At 36.6% G+C, this 22,537-nt stretch overlaps 1 long non-coding RNA gene across 1 annotated transcript in view; it reads right to left on the minus strand.

Moving 5' to 3' along the window:
* LOC310901716 overlaps positions 1–22,537 on the minus strand; it is a 112,333-nt gene that overhangs the window by 55,206 nt on the left and 34,590 nt on the right. The window contains exon 2 of the long non-coding RNA XR_014586065.1: positions 4,808–4,914. This is a non-coding gene — a long non-coding RNA (uncharacterized lncRNA). The remainder of the gene's footprint in view (positions 1–4,807; positions 4,915–22,537) is intronic.

Raw genomic sequence — 22,537 nt, forward strand, 5'->3', positions numbered from 1 at the left:
AAAAATGAAAGAAAATTAAGCTGGTCTAAAAGATATGTTTAGTAATATAACTAATACGAGTGAAAAGAAACAAAGTCAGATCATCAGATAGTGCCTGAGAGGACACAGACAAGAACACCATGAAAATTTACAACAACATCCCAGAAGTCCTACAAACATTTCCAGAAGTAATACACACTAAAGTTATTTGATATGTTTAGCTTTGAGTTAGCATGACTCAGATTCCTCCCTGAATATTTCCTTCCCCCCCCCCCCCCAATATCCACAGTATCAAGTCTTATCTTCTAAATTTCATGCTAAAGTTTCTAGGGGCTCCAGTAGGAAGAGCTTCAGCCAAACACATCTTTAAGGTATTCCCTTGGCAGACAAATCTGTTTCCTAAGGGCATTCCTCATTTACTGTTTGCCATCCTGTTTTATGATATCTATTCTCTTTTCTTCTGGGAAATACTGCAGGCCAAGATCTTTATTTGCATTTATTACAAATATCAACAGACTGCATTTATTTGCCACTGTAGCTCTTCTGAGATAATCCAAAAACCAGAGAATAGGTTTTAGAAGAATAAATATCTTTGGTTGCCAGCCTATCAAAGAGGATGTTTCCAGAATTATACATAATAAACAGAAACTGTAGGCTCCATCTTTGCTTTAGAGTTTCATACATATCGGTAAACATTTTATATACACACACATTGATACCATAAGGCATGTTTTAGTCTACCTTCCTGATCATTTTCTTACGCTTTATTTCCAGTACAAATAAAAACACCACAAAATATTAATGTACTTATTACCCTTACATTTTTTAAGGCTTGTTTTCTACATTGTAGAAATATAAACAGTTTGATACCATGAGATCACATGAAAGAGATGTTTCCTTGCTGTTATTTAAGTCCCACCAAAAGCAAAATGCAAAGCTATTGAAAGGAAATTCAACCTTTTCCTGAGACAGAAACCAACCTACTGAACATGAATTACAGTCAGGAAAACCATTATTACCGGGCTCTTACCTTCTCTACTTGTACTTTCACTCACCAGTGACATAAGACAGTAAGACAGACAGGTGTTATTACCAGTATTTCACAGATAAAAGAAAATAAGTAGTAGAGCCCAGAAATTATTTGCATGAGTAATACAGGGCCAAGCATTGACTCAGATTTCTTCACTCCCACCTTTACACTGTATGATACTAATTTTCCAGTTTCCTCTTTACTGCTTGTTGCATCCTAGATCTCCAATACAACATGCTGGTGAAAGTCAGGGTAGATCTCTCCATGGTTATTAGGACTCCCAAGGCCATAGAACCATAGAAGTGGTTAGTAAATTAGAGAAGATTCTTTAATTCCCTAACTACTAACCAAGATAGATGGGTATCTCTGGGTCAGACTGACCTTTCTTCCCTCTAATTTTGTTTTCCTCATTTTTCAAATGAATTCTGGCAAAAAAAGCCACTCCCCCCCAGGAAGTCTTTTTGCATGAAGAGATCTCTAGGGACTCCAAGATGCCATCCACCACCATATATTAACAATTATATTAGGCTTCAATCCATAGGACTTCACAAACTATACAAGGGGTTTGCGATCCTTTTTGTTAAATTTCCAGCTAAGGTGAAGATATTACTGTCTTTCAGAGTAAATTCTACTGAGAAAAATCTAGTTCCACCCAAACCAGGACTCCTGAGAGTCTTGCGTACCTGAAAAAAATAGGAATATTTTGTACTTATTCAACCAAAGAGTCAATTCAACATAAGAAAAGCATATGTCTGTGACAGAAAATAATCTTATGTCTGATTTTACTCCATACTCAGGAGTATCCAAAACAGTAATCATAACTAACTCTGTATGAGCTGTCAGACTGCGACAATATTTGTCTCAGTTAATTACTTTTGAGAGTTAAGATTTATTAATTTTTTCCTCCAAGATTTACACTCACCACTGGGATTTTTTTTTTTTTTAATAAGACTGTCAAAGACTGAGAGCAGACACATCCAAACCATGCACAGTGACAATGCAAAGTCACTATGTGGTTCATAGAAGAAGCAACAAGATGTGGCTTTGATATGTTGGCTATAACAAATAGCTTTAAACAGAAGCTGAATTAGTAGGTGAATTACTCCAACAACAGCCAAAACTCACCTATCCATTTTCAAGATAAACCAGAGTTCACACAAAACAATTCTGTGCATACTTTTGTGATTTCTATTTTTGATTTTCTTCGGAAAGAGATATATCCACAGATAGAGTGTGTGTTAACATCTGCTACATTTAGAGCATGGCTTTAATTTTTAAAAGGTAGGAAATATTTGGGAAGGCTTTTGAATTCAGTGCATCACCTTTCTTGTCATGTCAATGAGAACTTGCCCAGCTGAAAAATTGATGTTGGCTGGAAGTCAGGGGTGAGCTCTGCGTGGCCTCATTTCAGCTGTTGTTCACCTTGTTCTGGAGCCTGGCACAGGTTTCCCTTCACTGAATCTTTGCATCATTTCTTGCATGCATTTCAAAACTTTTTCTGAAGCTTTTGTAAATTATATGTCCCCACCAGGACCGAATGAGCCATTCACAATGAAAACTGTACCAATATGATTTCAGCTTTTTGTCTGCAGATTACCCATGAACAAGTTACAGAAACCTCTAGTGAATTTATTATTCTGAAGTATTAAAAATTTCTCATGAGTAATTAATCAGATTTGCAAGCTGCTTGCAAGTATTTCACTGAAGTTGTGCATTCTCTGCTCTGCTGGTTAGTTTTCAAAGTTGTATCATACTGCTTTTACTGTTTTATTGGGTCTGTTATGAGTTTAAACCATTTGACATAAAAACCTATGTTCACAGTTAGATACGTAAATTTTAAATTATGTACTTGAGTGTAAAAATTAAAATCCACAGATCAGAACTGGAATTATTTTACCATTTCAAATAATATTGTAATGTTTGTGCTTAACACTGTATTTCTACTAATCTACTTGTAAAATTTCCATACCAGCTATCACAGAAACTAGCTCCCAAAGTTGCAGGACAGCGGCCACTGGAAAGTCATCTTAAAATTGAAGCGACTATTTGCTATTTCAGTGTTGTGCTAGTTCTCACCTTAGTTTTTAAGGCCTAACCAAGTAGGTGATTAATACATAATCTGTATTATTAAACTGTTTTCCTTCCTCCTGGGTGATTAATGAATAGACTAAAGACACCGCATTTCTTCTTAAAATCTTCAGCATAATTTTAATCCATGTTTCAGCTCTAACAGCCAAGTCAATCTGATTTTTCTCAACTATCCCAAAACTGTCAAACATTTCCTGAAATCAGGACATTTTAGGTCTGTCACACCTTAATTCAATAAAACTTCATAATTGTAAAAATCGTGTTGTTTTTAGTGATTAGCTCTTCATAAAAGCTTTGCTTTTCAGGAGGCATCTTCACCACACTCAAGTAAAAGTAACTGCTAAAATACTGAGAACCTAAACAGCTATTCTAACTGAAATGAAGAGATTAGGCACCTGAGAATAGGATATAGCTGCTATATCCCGTGACTATGGGTTAAATCCTTCTCCCTTGTCCAACAGAAAATGCTTCTTTCAGTCATGAAGAGGTGCAAACTGCAGTGGGTTCAAGCTACCCTTTGTTCTCTTCCCATCTTATTGAGGTTTCTTCAGAGACCCAGAGACTCACGACAGCAAAATCAACACTAAGTTTCACGCAAGTACAGGTTATCTCAGGCAGAAAGTAACCTAGCTATGCTCAACTTTTGATAGTTTAGTTAGACCAACAATTCTTGAACTAATTAATTTATAAATTACCTACATATTTTTAAATTCTACCAAAGTCACAACTTGCTTTGTAAAAGCCTTCTTCACTTGCGCTGTCAGGGCCAGCTCACACCTCGGCATCCAGAGGAGTACAAATACCCTTATCAACACCCCACCAATACCTCTTCTGAATTTCAAATATCATTGAAAGTATGTATTTTGAGAATAGACAATGGATAACTATTCTCAATGTATTTTGAGAATAGTCAAAGGACAGCTATAGATCTTTCCCCTTGAACACTTTAGTTATAATGAGAGACTGAACTAGCAGGATCCTGACCTGTTAGAGCAGCTGCGTGCCAGACTTTTTTATTTAAAGGAGATGGGATAGGAAATGTAAGAGGGAAAAAATTAGGCCTAACTCAGAATTAGTCCACTGATAATTTTTTGCAGTTCAGAGGAGATATAACAGTTGAGAGAAACCATTTTTCCATCCACATAAATACTTTTAAAGCCACTGATATGTCTGGAAGCATTTCTTGCACATGATTGCAGGCAGTCTGGGGAGCCCATAAAAATAGAAGCTAGTCATGAATAATTTTCACAAATTGTACAAGGACAATGAAGATAGAGAATTAGACTTAATAAGCAATACTATGAGGTTCCTTCATAGAACAATACCCTCACAACATTATGATTGATAACATCTGATACCAGCAGAACTAATGAAATACAGCTTCTCATGCGTTTATATTCCTTACTGCTATACAATCCAACACCATCAAACCCCACATTCTCCCCCACAGAAGCATGTACCCCCCTGGCAGCATGTATCCCACTATTTCCCTTCCCCAGCCCACATACTCCCTTAACAACCCTCCTATCCACACAACACCCTTCATCCCGCTGACAGGCCCCATTTGCCAATGGAGCAAGCACAGAGAAGGCTGGGGCATACAGAAGAACCATCACTGTGTAGGGGCACAACTGGACACCAACCATCAAAGCCCAAGGAATGCTGATTTCGAACAAGGTCACAGAGTTTTAAAAACTTGTGTGAATTTACCTGTCTTTGAGACTCTTCACACTGTATCAAAGATGTCCTGGAGTTCAATGGTACGGTCAGAAAACAGACAGAAGTCTGACGCCACCAGCTTATTTCCTTAAGAAATCCTATCAAATAAAAATAAAAGCTAGATATTAACATACAAAAAGTACCTCGATATTATGGTACATTGTACCAAACTCCAAACATCACTACTGAACAACACAAGGGTCAGAAGTACAGGAGGATGACAGAAGTTTCAGAGCAAGGTGACAAAAAGATGATGAAATCTGCCAAAATCTGGATCACTTTGTTGTGGCAAAACTTATCCAAAAACTTCATAGCTAGCAGCTTACTGGGATGTGGAAATGGACAAACATATAAATAAGGAATGGGTTTACATGTTCAAGTCCCCTAAGAATCTGAAAAATTTAATGTTTTACTCAGAAGAGGAGAACAAGAATGTTCCAAAGAGGAAGTTCAAATGGTGAACACATTAGACCCCATTAACTGATAGAGAAGGAAGTTTCCAGTTTATTTCTCAACCCAGAAAAAAAGCACTGAAGAAAATAAATAATAAAAAGATGAATGGAAGCTGAAATTCAGATTGAAAATGAGACGTGGATTTTAAACCGTGGGAAGAGTTATAATAGAAAAATGTTTCCAGGAGATACAGGAGGTTCTCCGCTTTCTGAAATATTTAAATAGTCTGTGGATTACTTTCAAACAGGTAATCTCTTATCCAGGAACAAGGTTGCAAGAACTAACGTAATAATCATTACTTGGTATCATGTGCTATATGAATATGACATGACCATGGTTTGGCCTTCAGTCTTTGAAGTACGCTTTATTCATTTATAAATCTGTTGATATAGACACACATGAAAAATACTTTTCATCCCTTCTAGCAACAAAGAGTAGTATCCATTGTGAGATGGTCTTGTTTTATTTTGGAGAGTCAGAAGCCCTATAACAAGGCAGAAAAAAAATAGAATAGAAAATTGAACTTATTTGAGGCTTGGTTCTAATTGATAGTCACCTTAAGAGAAGCTCAGCAGGATGCACAACTTGCCTGAAAAATCACTGCTATGGTTGAGCAAGATGGGCAGGGGTAGAGGAGAAAACACACAGGAAAGATTCATATGCTGAAGGGGGGTGGGTGAAGAAAACAAAACCTTCATTTTTTAAAGGCATTTTTTCCCCAGAAAAATCATTTCAAGTAAATATTAAATGCTGAAAGCATTACATTCTCCCTGAAAGCAAAAATAGGAGCAAGTTCACAGGACTGTGACAACTCTTCTGTGATGAAATTCAGAGCTATGAGACCAGCTCTCTCCAGAGCTCAAGATCACAAGGAGGAGAGTGCTTGGGACATCCAGACCACAGACCCGTCAGATATAATCTGATCATGTTATTAAACAGGGGCTATGTATTCCCTACCAAAGCATAGCGTGGAAGTGGATTATGACTGAATATAGCAGATTGCTTTGGGCCCTGGTATACACCAGTCATTCACATCTAACAGGACCCTCTGCTGCTTCCTTCCCAAGCAGAGGAACAGGGCACAGTCAAGTAATTTCTGTGAAAACAGAAGTGTGAATTTGAATGTCAGCTCTGGGTTTGAACAAATGTCTGCCCTTTCAAGATGACACACATGAAAATGATACCTGACCATTTAAGCTAGGAAATCAAAACCAGCTGGACTGTGTGCTATCCACCTCACTATGCTGCTGCTTGCTGAATTCTGGCAGTGGTAAGTTCTTGACATTATCCTGATGGGCTGCTCAGAGCCAGGACAGACCTTTGATTTGACAGACACTTACAGAAGTGTCTTTACTACACTTTACTAAATAAATCACATTTTCTCCTGATATCGTATTAATCAGATCTAAAACCCCTCGATAAAGTAATAATCAAGGAAGACGTACATGCACTATAAGAATATAGCATACATAAAGCAGGAAAACGCCATTTCCATGAGTTCCAAGCACTTGAGTAGTTATCTTCATATGAGGGAACATAGCATTTGTATGTTTAATTTCTGTGCCAACTATATAGAAAGATCTCCACTTACTGCCATTTTTAAACCGCTTCAGCCACTTTTTTTATTAATACATGACAATTCAAATTAGATTGCTTAGGGAGTATAATTCCAATTTATGCTCAGTATGCTGAATACAGTTTTAAAAACCTTTTGTTTTCCTATTCATATTCTCATGTGTTGACATTCTTATGTGTTGATTTTTCTGTAATAGAAAATTAATAAAGGCTTATTTCTTTTCAATTATTGTCTATGTGGTAATGTGAAAATTGTAGGCTTGGCACAACTGAAAAGCCTGCAGTAGAAGAAAGCTATATGTTATCTACTCCCACTATTGCAACATTTAGTCTTCAGATAAAAGGAAACATCTTACTCATTTTGGACTGGTTAATAATTACCTCTTAATACATTCTCAAGACAAATTTCCACTGAAGATCTGCACTAATATTAGGTTTGACAGCAATATAATGGAAATAACAAACAGCTTGCAACCCTAGATAACAATTTTATAGATACAAATTTCAGACCATATGTACTGCTGCATATTACTCCTGTTTCACCAGAAGCATATTCCTAATTCTTAGTTGCAAGTAAAATGAAATGACTGTTTAGTTATATCACTGTAAAGATAAAGTTTTTTGGTGAGATACACACAAAGTTTATGTCAAGTAATAATGTTTTTTAAGAATAGACATCTGAGCAACTGTGCAACTTTTAACACCAGTTATACAAGATTTTCATGTTTCTTTCCATCTCATAAAAACATTCTTTGAAATACTATTTTTAATATGGTGACATGGAAAAAAACCTGAAGGACATAGGAAGTGAAGATGTGTATGAAACACACAAGAATGAAAAGCGGGTACAGAATCCAGCCACCTGGGAGAGGTTTCATAGCTCTGCCTTGCAGCTTCCTACACAATTTGGACATCACATTCCAGACAGACTCTCAGTTCCTCCTCCCATACTGGGAGATGACTGAATTTCTGCAACATGGCAGGCAGATATGACTATTTGCATTGTTATGCTCCCAAGACACAAAGCCATCATCATTCTAGAAATCACAAAAATCACTTTTATATAGATATATTATTGTGTGAGTGCTAAGACAGGAGCTACTTTAAGTGTCATTAGAACAACTACTCAATGCTTCAAGAAAAGCGGCTAGGCAAATTAACATATAAAGTGTCAAATGTCACTAACTGGTATTATACTTTTCTGTTTATAATGTTAAGTAATTTGCTTGTTCTAATTTCTACATCAGTTTGTCACCTGCATATTATTCACTTAGACATTTGAACGGATAAATCCTACTCTTATTGATTGCAAATCTGAGGCAAAACCCACTGAAGTAAACAAAAAACTAAATTTTAAATATTCCTTTATATGAATTGAATGAACTTAATAGCCAAATTATATGTCCTTAAAACATCTAGTTATTACATCAGAATTATTTCCTGCATGTGTCTTTCTTCACCTTATATGTATGGATCAATGATGTTTTACCTTTAGGTTTTACCTTTAGATTTCCCTTCTAGCTATTAAAAACTAGCTATTACTACATATTACACAGAATTTTTTTTAAAACTATAGGAGAATTACAGTAATTAACTTTGTACCAATTATCAGGGTGCATATTAATATTCATGTACTTTTACAGAAAGAATTATCTTGAAATCTCACAGCAGGGATGGTTAAAATGATTCATTAATGTTCTGCACAGGTTTCTTTTCTAATTCATTAAGAAAATATTAGCATAATCATGTGAAATTAATTTTCTTTAAAAGGTTGATATAAGCAAGGGATTAAGGGGACTGGTATTAATAAAAGAAACATGGCTTGCACCATGCTCTTGGTCTCCAGAGGCTGACTATCATAGTTGAGGTATTACTTGCCAGTGCACTTTGATAATGAAGAAGAAATCAGAGATAGATGGAGCCAGTTGAACTGAGGATTTCATTTCCACATATATGGAAAAAAAAAGCTCATGCATCCTGTCCTTTTATTTCTCTGTTTTGTAAAGAGATAGAGAAAAAAACACATTACTCAACATGAACAAGAGGCTGAAAGAAAATAATAAAATGAAGCAATAGGCTACAAATGAGAAAAGCATCCAGAAAATGGAATACCTAATGGTAATAAGAAGGTGAATAGAAAGTTCAGCAACAAGAAGGAAAAGCGATCCAATTGAAAGGACCAGAGAGTGAAAGGTAAATAGCCTCCCCCCAAAAAAGTTTCAAGTAAGAAGAAAAAGCAATCTCAATAACAAATGGCAGTGAGAGACTAATAGACTTCATTCACAGATTCACATAAAAAGGCATTTAAGTTAGAAGGACATTAAGATATCTTGTACCATAAACCACAGTGCCTCTTCATAAATACAGCTCTGAAGCATCTGGGGAAAATAAATAAATACGGTTTGGAGATTACACTGAGTTAGATTAACATCACCAAAACAAACCCGGGGAAGAATGCATTCTGTGAGCCAAGACAGAGCTTTTTGTCAATGCTACAATACATCTAGCATTGCTCTTCCATTTCCTCACGGTGACTATTCTTTCAAGTCAGCTTTTAGCTCTGTAACAACACCAAGTTCAATAACACTCAAGCATGCTCCAGAGACAGAGAACTGGTCATCTACTAAGAAAGGCAATAAAAGCTTTTTAATTTTCTTGGTGAGGACAGTGCCAGACTAGTGGTTTATAACCAAAGGATATTCAAGGAGCTCATTATAAAGATAGATAGTTCTTCCCTCTGGCCCTGTTCCTGACATCTGATCTTGGACTAGAATAGGCCCCAGTAGACTACTAAGCAACTCCTCCTGGGATGGGAAGTTTGGCACAATGTGACATTTGACATATTACTTTGTCATTAATGACTTTTTGGTACTCAAGCCTGAGCTACCCACCTTCACTTCTGCAAACTCCTCACACATACAGTTTCCTCCCAGATAGTTTTAGGGCTTCGGTAATGCATAGTAGACATTAACCCAAGGATGCTGGGGTAGTTCTGGTCAGGCAAACCTAGACCTACAAGCAGGTATGCTTTGGGGCTCACCTTCCACTCCAAAATGCAGCATTAATCCCTTGGTTTTCTTTCAACAAATAATTGATCATCTTGAAGAGATGACATGGTGCGGGACTGTGTATGGGGATGTACCTGCACAGTCTGGGGCCACTTCAGTTCCTGCTCAAACTGAGAGCTACCAAACTCCCAGAAGAGCACACATCTTCATATGTAAAACAGGTATTGTATAACACCTGAAATGTTGTAAAAAGAGATATTCACAGGGGAAATCTGTCTGGGTACTTGAGAGACCAGCTGGCCCTCATGACCTGAATGCATGAGCTCATTTTTTCATTAAGCCTATTACCCAACCTTCAGCCATGCCAAATTCCTTAACCTTTTTCACAAAAGCACCATATCTAACATAAAAATAGTGGAAATAGATACATAATTATTTTTATAGTAAATTTGCAAGTTACATAGCACTTGGATCTCTGAACCAAATAAGAAAGTGCATATGGACTTAACTCTGACTTTGATGTCCTGAAAACTCACGTTTTTCATTTTCTTTTTCATCAGTAATATAGTTAAACCTTGGTACAACTTCCCAGCGCAGTCCATTATTTATTACCATTGAAATTATTCCACAGCACATATAATTTACTTGGAAAGACTGAACTATATGCACATAAGTTCCACTGATTTATGGCAGACATCAATTAATTGTTATACGTGCTCGTAATATTTAATCAATTGATGTGAAAAGGCTGCAACTCATTTGAAGCATCAAATCTGTATGTATAGAAAGGGAATGTAGTACAGTAAGGACCCATGGAGAGGTGTGGGGGCATGATTCTGTTGGATGAATGTACAGTTAAGAGAAGAGAGAGACAAAGAATGCCTAGTGAAGTTTGTCCCTCCTCCACATTAATATAACTTAAAGTATTTTATGAGTTTTATTCTAGTCTTCTACTTCGAAAAATTTTTCTTTATTCTTAAGCTTTATTTTGAAAAGTCAACATAACCTCTTAATTTCAACTTTTAATAATTTTTCCGTAGAAGACATTTTAAAAAATTGTAGGGCCTAATTCCTGACTCAATGTATTCCTCAAAAAAGTTTGTAATTCTATTGAATTTCCTCTCCAGATCTCTCAATATTGTAGTTGCATCAGCTAAGATCATTTTAACTTTCTTCCTTCTATAATTTTGTCAATTCAAGTAAATTGCCTTTAACATAGAAAAAAAGATGCTTCCCCTAATTCATTTTTACCACTTTATCTTACTTACAAGGCTAACACTACATTTATCAAAAAACTCATTATTTCTTCTAAAGACTGTTTTTGTCCAAGTAAAAGTCATTTAGAGTAAAGAGTTTTGAAGGGCTTGGATTTATACACGGATAATGTTCAGTTCAGACCTGTAGCAAAGATTCTTGTTCTCTTATTAACATTTCTGTTATAGCTGGTTTCTGAATGAGGAACGGGAATACGCGCAGAATATACTCAGGGGCACCTTTTTATAAGAAAAAGGTCTTTTTCCTCACAAAGCTTTTCTTCTTGCAAGTTTGCCTGCTTGCTGTTGGGAAAGTATTTTTATGGACCTTTAAGATTTTGTCAAAGCCACAAAATTTACACTGAAAACTTACAAATTACAACTTAAAGATCAAGAAGAAAAATCTATGCAGATTATTCTTATCAATAAAAAGCATAAAAAGTTAGGAAGACATGTACATACACTTCTTTCACACTTTATTTTTAATTCAATTGGGTCATTTCACCTCCTCCACTCCTTTTTCTTTACAGAGAACATTTGCTTCCTCCACACGTTTTTATTAGCATCCTATTGCTTTTCATCACTGTGTTACTGAAACTCAGGTTTTTAGCTTCATCTAGTAACAATGTTAGTAGAATTTCCATTCTAATTTGTGATTCATTAGTTGTTGTTATATAGAGTTTTTTGTTTTTGTTTCAAATTGCTCTTGGACAACTGGACAGCTTAAAAGTAAGGACAAGAAAGAAAAAACACAATACTCTCAATACAAACATTCATATCATACATGGAAAAGAGATGTTTCCAGGCAGTCTTAAAGAATAAAGATTAAACTGTTTTTCTGTACTAGCAAGTGGGTCATGCAGCCACAGAGGTAATTTATTCTTAAGCCCTAAGCAGATCTAAACTTTTGTGTTACCTTTTTAAAGCTTTATGAAAACTCTAATTGTAGCCATTCCGTGAATAAAATTGGAGCAAATTGAAGCAATGTTGTACTTTCAAAGACAGATTACATAAAGATATCCCCCTGCTGGAAGACATAACAATAAGCACTTTTTTAAAAAAAAATCAAGCTTTCACATATGTAGATATATATATATGTGGAAGAACAGGAAGAATTAAGAAATCAACTTTGCAGAAAAGAAAAAATGAAGTGTTTGATACTATGTCAATATCCTGTGACTGCTGTAGTCTATATATGCAAAAGTGCCTCAAGCTAATTATGTACAAATATATAGTTTCAAATCTTACATCTCATATTTCTAGGCCACTGCCAAGTTTTCCAGTAATGGCAAGAAATGCTAGTGAAATGCCAAGGAGTTGTACTTTTGTCACAGCAAACAGTGCTACCACCTCATGCTCCCAGCATTATACAGCATTCAAAGGTTTTCAACGTTTCATCCAGTATCAGAGAATTATTACATCCTTATCTCATGTTCCAAGAACGAATTCTGTTTTCACCATGAGACACAAGTATTTTGTGTTTGTTTTTATGAGAACAGCACAAGGTGAGCGTGTTTGAGTTTTGTTAAAAATGCAAAAATAATGCATTTAACCAAAGTATTCCTCATTGGTTACTATGTCCTTTCTGTGTTTTACTGAGCTTTGCAGAAGTCCTAGAGGCCAAGCACAGATGACCCTTCTGCTGCTGCTCTCAAGGTTTATCTCAGCCCTAATGTTTTAAGTGGACATACTGAAATCCTAACATGAAAATAACAGCAGTAAAACAACTCAAAAGTCTGGTCCTACAGTCATTTCTACATATCTTCTATCTAGACTGTTCATTTTCCTCATTTATCAGCACCAATGTTTGAAAATTCATGTTCTTCCCCATTCACCAACACTTCTACAACAACATTTTAGCCAGTTCTAATTTTGATCATTCTATTAAAACAGCAAGGTGACTTCCATTTTTCATGCCAGATAGATCCGTTCCTTTAGAAGTCTGAATCACTCTTTTCTAACCTGTTATCCAGGGTCAATGTCTTCTTGTTTGTTGTCTTTTATGAAATTATAGTTCAGTGTCTCCTCACTCTCAGAGATCCTCTCTTTGCTGCACTATTTTCTCCCTTCTTATGACCCTGAAAAGGGCTCCACACCTAACAGTATAACATGTTATAACTCAAACTGTAAAGAGCATGTGAAAACCATCCTATTTCAGAATACATTCCTCTCCAAGATCAAATATTATGTTTCAACAGCCACATATAGTTTGTGAGATCGTCTTCAGTCACTGATTTCTCAGCTGTTGCAAAATAAAGAATATAAAGCTCTAAGGTATTTTGGAGCTGCGATCCTCTTCCACTGAGAGACAGATGACACCACCAGGAACAGGCTGACCTGTGCTGAATTATTTCTAATACATTTCAGTAGTGTCTCTGTACAAAGTCAAGCAGTACTATCTAGAGCATTCCTAATTTGCATCCTGCTTTATTGCAAAATTCATAATGGATGCTGTAGGCTTCTATAACATCTATGTGCATAAGCTTATAGTGTTGATTACTGACAGAACTCTATAATTTGTTTTGTCTTAATAAAATGTACAAAGAAAGTGACTTTTATGTGGAATAATTCAAGAAAATGAGACAAATTAATAGTAAGAGTTAAAAATCTATCAATGGTTCATAGGTTCCAGAGAAAACAAGAACTGCAAATCACAGCCTGGTTTTCACATAGGATAACCAGACTGATCCATAGAGGATCTTGTTTAAGAAGCTAGAGAAGTGAATTAAATAATTTAAGTAAATATGACAATAGAACTGAGGAGATATATAGTAAGATGGCAAACCTCTCTGACAACAGATTCTGGAGACTGGTGTAGTCTCACGTGTATAGCGACGCACATCAGTCAATTTCATCAAATAGAGTCATGATCCAGAAAAGTACAGTCTTTATTAAGTATTTCTCTAAATGACCCTAAAAAGAGTACAAAGGTTTTTCAACATACAGAGGCATAGTAAAGGAAATTACCCATACACCCTTGTAGACAACCCAATTAAAATGGGGTTATTTCACACAACCCCATAAAAATGTCTGTTTGACATTCAGTGACAGACAAAAGGCAAGGTATGTGAAGTTCTATTTAAAAGAATGAAAAAAGCTTTGAAAACATATGATTTTTACCTATAGTTCAAAATAGAGTACACCTGAAATTGTGTCTGATTTTGGTTATCTTATCTTTAAAAAGAAAGCACTGAAGAAAACTCACTAGGTTAGAAGATTAAAGTTAAAACTAGAAAAAAAGAAAAGGATAAAAATTAAGAAAAATAGGCCAGAAGCCAGGCAAGAAGCAGACAAATAAGTACAAGACAGAATACTTTTTTTTTTCACATCTCAAATATAATCAGACAGAATAATGCATCTAAACACAATGAAAGACTATTTTTTTAAAACAATGTATTGATATACTGTGGCTGTAATAACAGTTTCAATAATGCTGTTCTTAAGAACAAGAAATTGCAAATCCATCATCCTCAGTTAAACGAGCTTGGGCACAGATATGAGACCATAGCTACCATATATCTAGAAAATGAGCAAAATGTTTGTTGGCCAGCCAACTAGGCTAGCAAAGCTATGAGCCAGCCTGCACATACCCATACACAGTCAGTAGTTAAGAGGTACCTTCTGCACTTACATGTTGAATACATGCATTATGACCAGAAATATATAAAGGGTATAGAGTAGCATAGGAAACAAGTGAGCAAGTACAGAAAGCAAGCTAGAAGCAGCCCTAATTCACTGCCTGGTGCACCAAAAGAAATCTGTTTGTTTTTTTTTTATTTTTTTTTTTTTAACATTTCTGAGTTTGGTTGCATGGGTTGTATTCAGATTTCGGTAACATTCCTGCAAGAGCTGGTCTGCTTCCTAACAAGTAGCCAAAGCAACAGCATAAATTAGAAGTTACATAGGCATGCTATTCAAGTTATGTGAACCTACAGAGCTACAATAGTGGTAGCATACAAACCCAGAAGCATCTCTCTTCACGTGCTGCTTCATATAACATGCCTGAACCCTGCAGACACTCATTTCTACACTCTTCTTCAAACATCCATCACCTCTCAGACAGAGTACAGATTGCCCCACTTCTACTGCACATTAGCCTAAGTTCCATTACTGCTGGACGTGAACTTATACCCAGCCTTGTATTACCTCACTCAGCTTTCACCCTAGAAATATTGTGTGAGGTTCTGCACATACCCACACACATCCCAGAGCAGCTTGGAAGACTCACCACTACTGCTTACTGAAGCACCAAAGGGCAGCTGCTTCATCTCTCTGAATTAGACCCTCCTTGATCCTCAGAAATTATTTTAATTTTCATTAAAACAAAACATTATGCAGTTAAGCCCCTACACTCTTTGGAACTGATGATTAACCTCTTGATAAGTTGTCTTCTTAAACCACTTTGAACCTCAAAGGCAATAAAAACCCAAGCTACAGACTGCATTCAGGAACTCCTGCCTGCAAATTTATCCATTACAGAGTTTATGTTCTTCCCTCTAGACATTGTAAATTCACACTGCTGTGAATTCAAACTGATGTGCTGATGGTCTGGGGTTATTTTTTTGTTTGTTTTGCTGGTGATGGTTGTTTGCTTGTTTGTTTCTTCCTCTCACTCCTATTTTAAACATAGGACAATACAATCCACTTAAGACAAAAAAAGTGAGAAACTGTCTCATTTAGTGACTAGGACTGGAACTGCCACTTGTAAAATTTTCATTCTAGAAAGCTACAATTCCCTCATAAATGGCTATGAAAGAGATGTATTTGTGAGCTATCTCCTTGAAAACAAATCTAAACACGCAGAAGGGCAGGTGGCTGTACAGTTGCAGTTGTCACTATGAAGTAGATATAAGCAGGCTAGATTTAATGATGATCCAATTGAAAACAAGGTTTATAAAGGTAAATGTGGGCTTTTTAATAACTGGAATTGCATGTAAAATAGGTTAAAACCATATGCAAATTATGGCTACTTTGCAGAACAAAAATAGAATCGTTTAGATTTAAATGGAATCATTTCAAACCTGTTTTAAACAACCTCAGAACGTAACAAACTATTGTTCATTTTTATAAAATACAGAATATTGTTATGATTCAGAGCAAGCCATTATAGATAACAGGACACAACTGCATTGCACATTGTCATTAGTGGAGATGTCACATTTTGCAGTGTAGTTGCTCAAAGTAACTTGTATCAGCTTACCAAAGACAGTATGACAGTTGCAATTTATTTTTGCCTTTTTTTCCTGTTTGTTAATCTCACAATTTGTTATCAAGGCATTTTTTGGCTGTTTACTTCCAAGTAGCTCATTCTTACAATATATGACATTACAAATAATTCAACTTCCCATTGCATTATTACAGCAGTGGGTAATAGCAAAGCAACACATGGTGCATTGTAGGGTTATTAAATCATAGCCCTATCTCCACAGCTGCTATAGACTTGCAAAGAAACATAACTAATTTTTCCCGTTTTCTCATTTACCCTCATACCTCCCTCTTTTTTCCTCACTTTTCTCTGCATCATCCAACATAGCTAAGCAACGAAATAAATAACTTAAGAACATGTGTTATTTGTCACAAGCTACTTGACTCTAAGTAAAATTAATGGCAAAACCCTCGAAGACTTCAGAAGTGCCAAGACAATTCAATTGTCCCACAGACACACTTAGTGAGCACTGCATCCCTAGACTTTCTAGTGTCCCCAAACACCTTGGAGAATCATGGAATATCCTGAGTGGGAAAGAACCCACAAGGATCATTGGGTCCAACATTTGTTGTACTCTCAAAAACGTGTTTGCATCCTAACCCTTTTGCCCCTATCCTCAGGGTTTCACTTACAGCAAGTCTAAAGCAATACCAGACTTTTGATCCCTACTGAGAAAAAATAATAATATATATAAAAAGAGCTAAAGACTATCAACTATTCTTAAGCACTGTGACAGGTCCTCCTTGAGTATGTCCATGTGACAGGTGTCTGAGACTGCTTTGATAAGTGAATTTGGAAACAAGAAGCAATATAGCAGCGTTACCCCTCAGAGCTACTAATTAACCTCACCAAAAGTGAGATATTTGAGCAAAGCACTGAACTACATTAGTCACTCTGCATGGTGTTGCTGTTTGGTAGCACCAATATATCCTTACTGTCAAAGCCAGTTTGTTTTCATCTGACATCTACTCCTTTGTGAAAACACTTGTCTCAGTTGGGTTCCAACCAGAGAAGCATTCCCATCACCATTACCTACAGATCATTATCCTTTTTGCTTGTAATCTCTTAAGAAATTGGGAAAAATGTTGCTAAATCCATTACCAGACATTCTCACAGATCAAGTTCAGGCAAATAAAATAGGAACAGATAGTGGAGGGGAGGGAGATCTAACTTTTTTTTTTTGTCACCAGCCCTTTTAAGTTCTCTGCTTACACAAAATAGTGACCTTCAATTTTCAAGCATCAGTCTAAAGGGAATCACAACAGGAAACCCTCTGAAGAAAGGAGACTGAACAAATACACTGAGACTGCTAGGTCACAAGAACTTGACCAGTTCTGACATACAAGAAATGTTTTTCTTGTCCTAAGCCTTTTCACCAGCAGGATCTCTTGGGCCAAAGGGATTATATACAGTACTTTTGTAAAGGTCAGAAAGAACCATTTCTAAAATCTATTCAACTATTCTTTTCTCCTTTTCCTTCTTCCTTTTCTCCTTCCTCCTTCCTTTCCTTCTTTCCTTCTTCCTTTCTCCTTCAATCTATTCTTTTCTCCTTTTGAATGGTGCACAAGAGAGCAACCAAATAGGCTTAAGCTTCCATTTAACATATTTTTGACATTTTGCTCCTCTGGTGATGGAAGGAAGGGCAGACAGTTAACTTCACTGGTGCTCACAAAGGAAGATATGTCAACAGAGCTTAGACCATATCTTTAGACCTGATGTCAGTCTTCAGAACACCTGTGAAGAAGCCACACTAAGTACTTTGCCACATTTTTTTTTAATCATTCAATGTTCCCTGATGGACCTAGGGTTCATAATGTTTTATTTCAATTTATTTGATAAAGCTAACTCTCAGTGCTACTACAGATAATTTTAAAAGCTCCCTTAAAATATTAACTAGCATCTTGGGTCTGCAAAAGGAAAAACTTATCACCTAATCACAGCACTGCTGAATTTCAGAAATTACAGAGAGAAAGGAATATCCACTCTATCCATATGCCAGTGAAGTATTGTCCTCTAGAGTACACTTTCTACTTCTTTTTCACATCTAATTTTAAGCTGTCTTAAGAGATTGGTCTTTCAACACTTCTCATTCTTTCTATTCTGCACTCTGAATTTAGGTGTCATGAAGCTTTGTCATGGCATTCATCCCACATTTTTATTTTTCTTAATTTCAACCCATTATTCTCAGTTATACCCCCTTTGTTCCTCTCCATAGGAATTCTTCATCATCATTGGTCTTTACTGAGCAAGTATTTCAAGATAGTTATCATGTCCTCTGCTCTATTTGCATATGCAGTCTAAATATATTGCACTCCTAATATTGCCTTACAAATCAGATCCCTTAGTCACTTAATCTTTCTGGTTGTTCTTCTATAACTTTCCTAAGAAATGTGCACACCTCTGAGGCAGTAGCAGGCAAAGATATGAATTTTGCCTTTGGGCTATGCTCAGCCTAAAGACACCAAAGAAAGTAGCAGTGTTATTTCACCAACCTCCCCTCCCGCCCAAAAAATGCATTGTCGTTGTTCTTGAGCCCTGCATTACAGCATGTTACAGCAGAAGGCAGAATAGACAGCTAGAAGGTAAGTCTAGAAGATAAGTGATGTAAAACCACGGCAAGGATAAAGGAAGAAAGGAAAATATTTTGATGGAACAGAAAATGGTGACACAGAAGATGAAAAAAGAGAAAGGAGAATGCAATCCTTCATTAACACATTCACTTTCCTATAGTGAAAGTATGAAAGCAGCAACAGAAGATTAAAACAGTTTTTAGTAGTTACTATCTTAGTAAGTAAGACCAAATTTCCAATGGCAGAACAGAAAATAGTTGAAAGGTTAAAGCTGGAACAGGACTAGAAAGTGACAGAAGAGCAGAGGAAGCATAGACGTTAGAGGTCCTGTTTTGGCTAAAACATTGGTGAGCAAGGCAATGAAGATTCAATCTGAATCACAGCTACCCTTGAAATTTTAAGAACCCTGAGGAACTCTAGGAGTTGATGAAACAAGATCAAATACCTTTTTAAAACCTCTTTTCTTTTTTTCTAAGTATGAAATCTCATTGTACTGTTGTGCTCTACTGGTAAGAATTTGTCATTTGACTTTAAGCCCTAACATGCTAAACTAACATTTCTCAAAGGACTGAATCCATTGCCAACCCAGCTATCCAGCTGGTCAGAAGTAAATGTTTTTTAGTGAATAAAGTGTTAGTTTTAATTAAAAAAATTACATCTGTTGGTACTACCGTTTTCTCAAGTATACGTTTCCTTTTCTTATTTTTAAATTTTCACCTTGATTCATTATTCTTTGGAATTGGAAGAAGTCCACTTAGGACATTTTAAGTCATTCATATATATAATCAGAATTTAATCTGCAGAAATAATCACATTACTCATGTAGAAAAGACCACTAGAGTTGACTTTGGGAAAGCGCAGTATTGCAGTTAGCAGACTACTACGGTAAGGAGAAAAAAGAGTCATTTAATTAAATGGGGGGGTGCTTCCTGGGACATGGCCGAGTATTGCTCATTGATGGGAAGTAGATTTTTTTTTTTTTTTACTTCTGTTTCTGCACAGCAGTTGCTTGTTTCTTCCCTCTTCCTTTTCCCTTTAATTAAATTATCCTTATCTCAACCCATGAGCCTTTTTTTTTTTTCTTTCTAGCACATTTTCCTCTCCCCCTCTTCCTCTGAGGAGAGGGAGTGAGAGCACAATTGTGGTGGAATTTGGCTGCCCATCAGGGTAAAACCACCACACCCCTCAAACTAGCAGCTCTAAGGACTGCAGACCAAATTTCAACTGGATTCAACTGGAAAGAGAAGACAAATCCAACAGTAGATCTTCCTTTTATATTTACAAAGTTTTCATAGTACGCATGCCAGGTAATTGACTACAGTTTCTGTGAAAAAAATCTCAGGTGTTTCCACAGCTCTGTCCTGAGCAACAAGACAGACGGTTTAGGAGAGGCAAGGAGCAATGACCAAAATATTTAATAGAGTACAGTGGGATACTTGTGCTTCTGATATCATACTGTACTCTATTAAACACATTAAGAACATTTAAATGAAATTGGATATTTCCTTTCTATAAGATATTGTCATTACTTTATATATTAATAAGTGTTACATATTCTTCCCTGACAAGGACATGTTACACACTGGAATAACTTTCAATTTTGTAAGGTTTGATTTTCATTTTTAAATCCAAAACCAACACAAGTGACTCCCCCCATAATTATTGTTCATATCATCACATGCATTTAAAAATTACAAAACACTCCTCAGTCTGCTAGTCCTTATCTTTCCTGGATTTTTTGTGTGTGTGTGTGAAATTCCAGAAATGTCTCAGCTATTTAAAGCTTTTGGTCGCTAAACAATAGTGATTGATTTTGTTTGGTCTGGCAACCACAAATTATTCCATAATCATTTTAGCCTGCCAGCCATGCTTACATTGACTTGTTTGCGTTTTAAGAAGAAAACACGGCAATTGTAATGAAAAATGGATGGGGCTAGAGGCAAATAAGAGATTTTTCTCTGCTGTGGAAAATGTATCTACTTTCATTGTCTACATAGAATAGGTTTGGCTTTCCTGTGAAAGCAAAATTAATTTAAAGAAAAATAAAAGGGCATTTTACTTTTCCTTTAAACTTGCCTTGCAAGTAGCCAGGGTTTTCTTTCCTCGTTTTTCCTGTTTTATGAAAGGAGAACACACAGGCAACAGTGATGTTTCTTTTTATTTTTGATATAAAGTAGTAAAAGTTATTTGAAGAGGAAAAAAGGAACCTGGAATCGAAACCTCTGAATTCATAAAAAGCTTTGAGATTACATGATCAAGAGCAAAAGGAGTCAGACTAGGGCAAGGTACACTAGTGGCCATGCACCTGAACATTTATTAGAGGGCAGGCTGGCGTGCTTCGCTAACAGGCTCAGGAGTCTAAAGACCAGGTCAGGACAGCAAGTGCCTGGCTGCTGAGCCTTATCAGGGGCTGCCGCCTTCTCCTGTATCGTTCAGCTTATTCATTCCTCATGGCAGCAAATTCATGCATTGCTGACAGTGCTGATGATTTTTACTCACCCTGTACTGTGGTAAAGCCATACCTTCAGCATCTGTTACATGACTTTAGTTTGTGGTATGAATCAGGTTACCTGTAATCTGTGGTGCTACAGGAGGTGCTCTTGGCTGCCAGCAACCAGCGGGGCTGAGGCCTGCACATGGGGAGGAACAAACCCAGGCACCAGGACATGTTGGGGGCCGCCCAGCTGGAAAACGGCTCTGCAGAAAAGGATCTAAATCCTTTTCACCCTCAACCATTCTGTGAAGATGGTTTAAATGGGTCCTCAGAAGAGTCTGCCTCTTATTCTCAACTCAGCTTCAGGAATACATCCCTCTTCCAAATATATAAAAAATGATGGTATTGGAAATGGCACTAGCAGTAGAAGGAAAAATGCATGCAGTTCCTGGTCCAGTTGAAAATTCACTCTGGAAAAAAATCTGAGATGAAGAAAAGGAGGTAGATTCAAGGAAAAAGGAAAGAGAAAGATGGAAAAATGAGTACACCCTGCTGTTGGAAGTCATTACTGCACTTCAGAGAATGAACTGAAAGAAAGTGGAAATTCACCAAATTTATGAGAATGTGGAAAAAATGAAGTGTGGCAAAAAAGTACAGGAACAGCCAAGCTAAAATGCATGAGCTGCTTCTGTATGACCTAATAAATGTTAACATTATAAGCTTATTTCTGTGTGACAGACTGACAAAAGCTAGTGAGGTGTCTGTGGAAGGACAAATGGGCCCACGTTTAAACCAAGTTTGTGTTCTCTTCAAGTCTTATGCTGAAGATGTCAGCATAAAAGCAAATTAGCTTCCAAAACCATTCTCAAAGTTTCATACAAAGTCACTTTTATTTTAAGGGAAAATTCCAGGGATTTTTTAATATAGATGAAAAATTTCTCATGTTCACTCTATAACAGACTCCTCTTGGAGTGAGAGTACATGTCTGTGGGTATGGGAGGAGGAATACTTATGGGAAAACAGCACACCAAAGAGGAAAAAACTCTGCATTGAGACAGCACATCAAATTCTTGCATGGATTGACAAGCTCAGGAGCAATCTCACATCCATGGGAACTGAAACTTAGGACACCAAAACTCAGCCAAGCCTGAGCAAACTTACCAGCACACGCTAGTGTTAACAACAGGTCTCAACATCCAGGAGAACTGGTGGCCACTGTATG

Source organism: Anser anser, assembly GCF_964211835.1.
Source record: "Anser anser genome assembly, chromosome: 6".
In the NCBI taxonomy this organism is placed as follows: Eukaryota; Metazoa; Chordata; class Aves; order Anseriformes; family Anatidae; genus Anser; species Anser anser.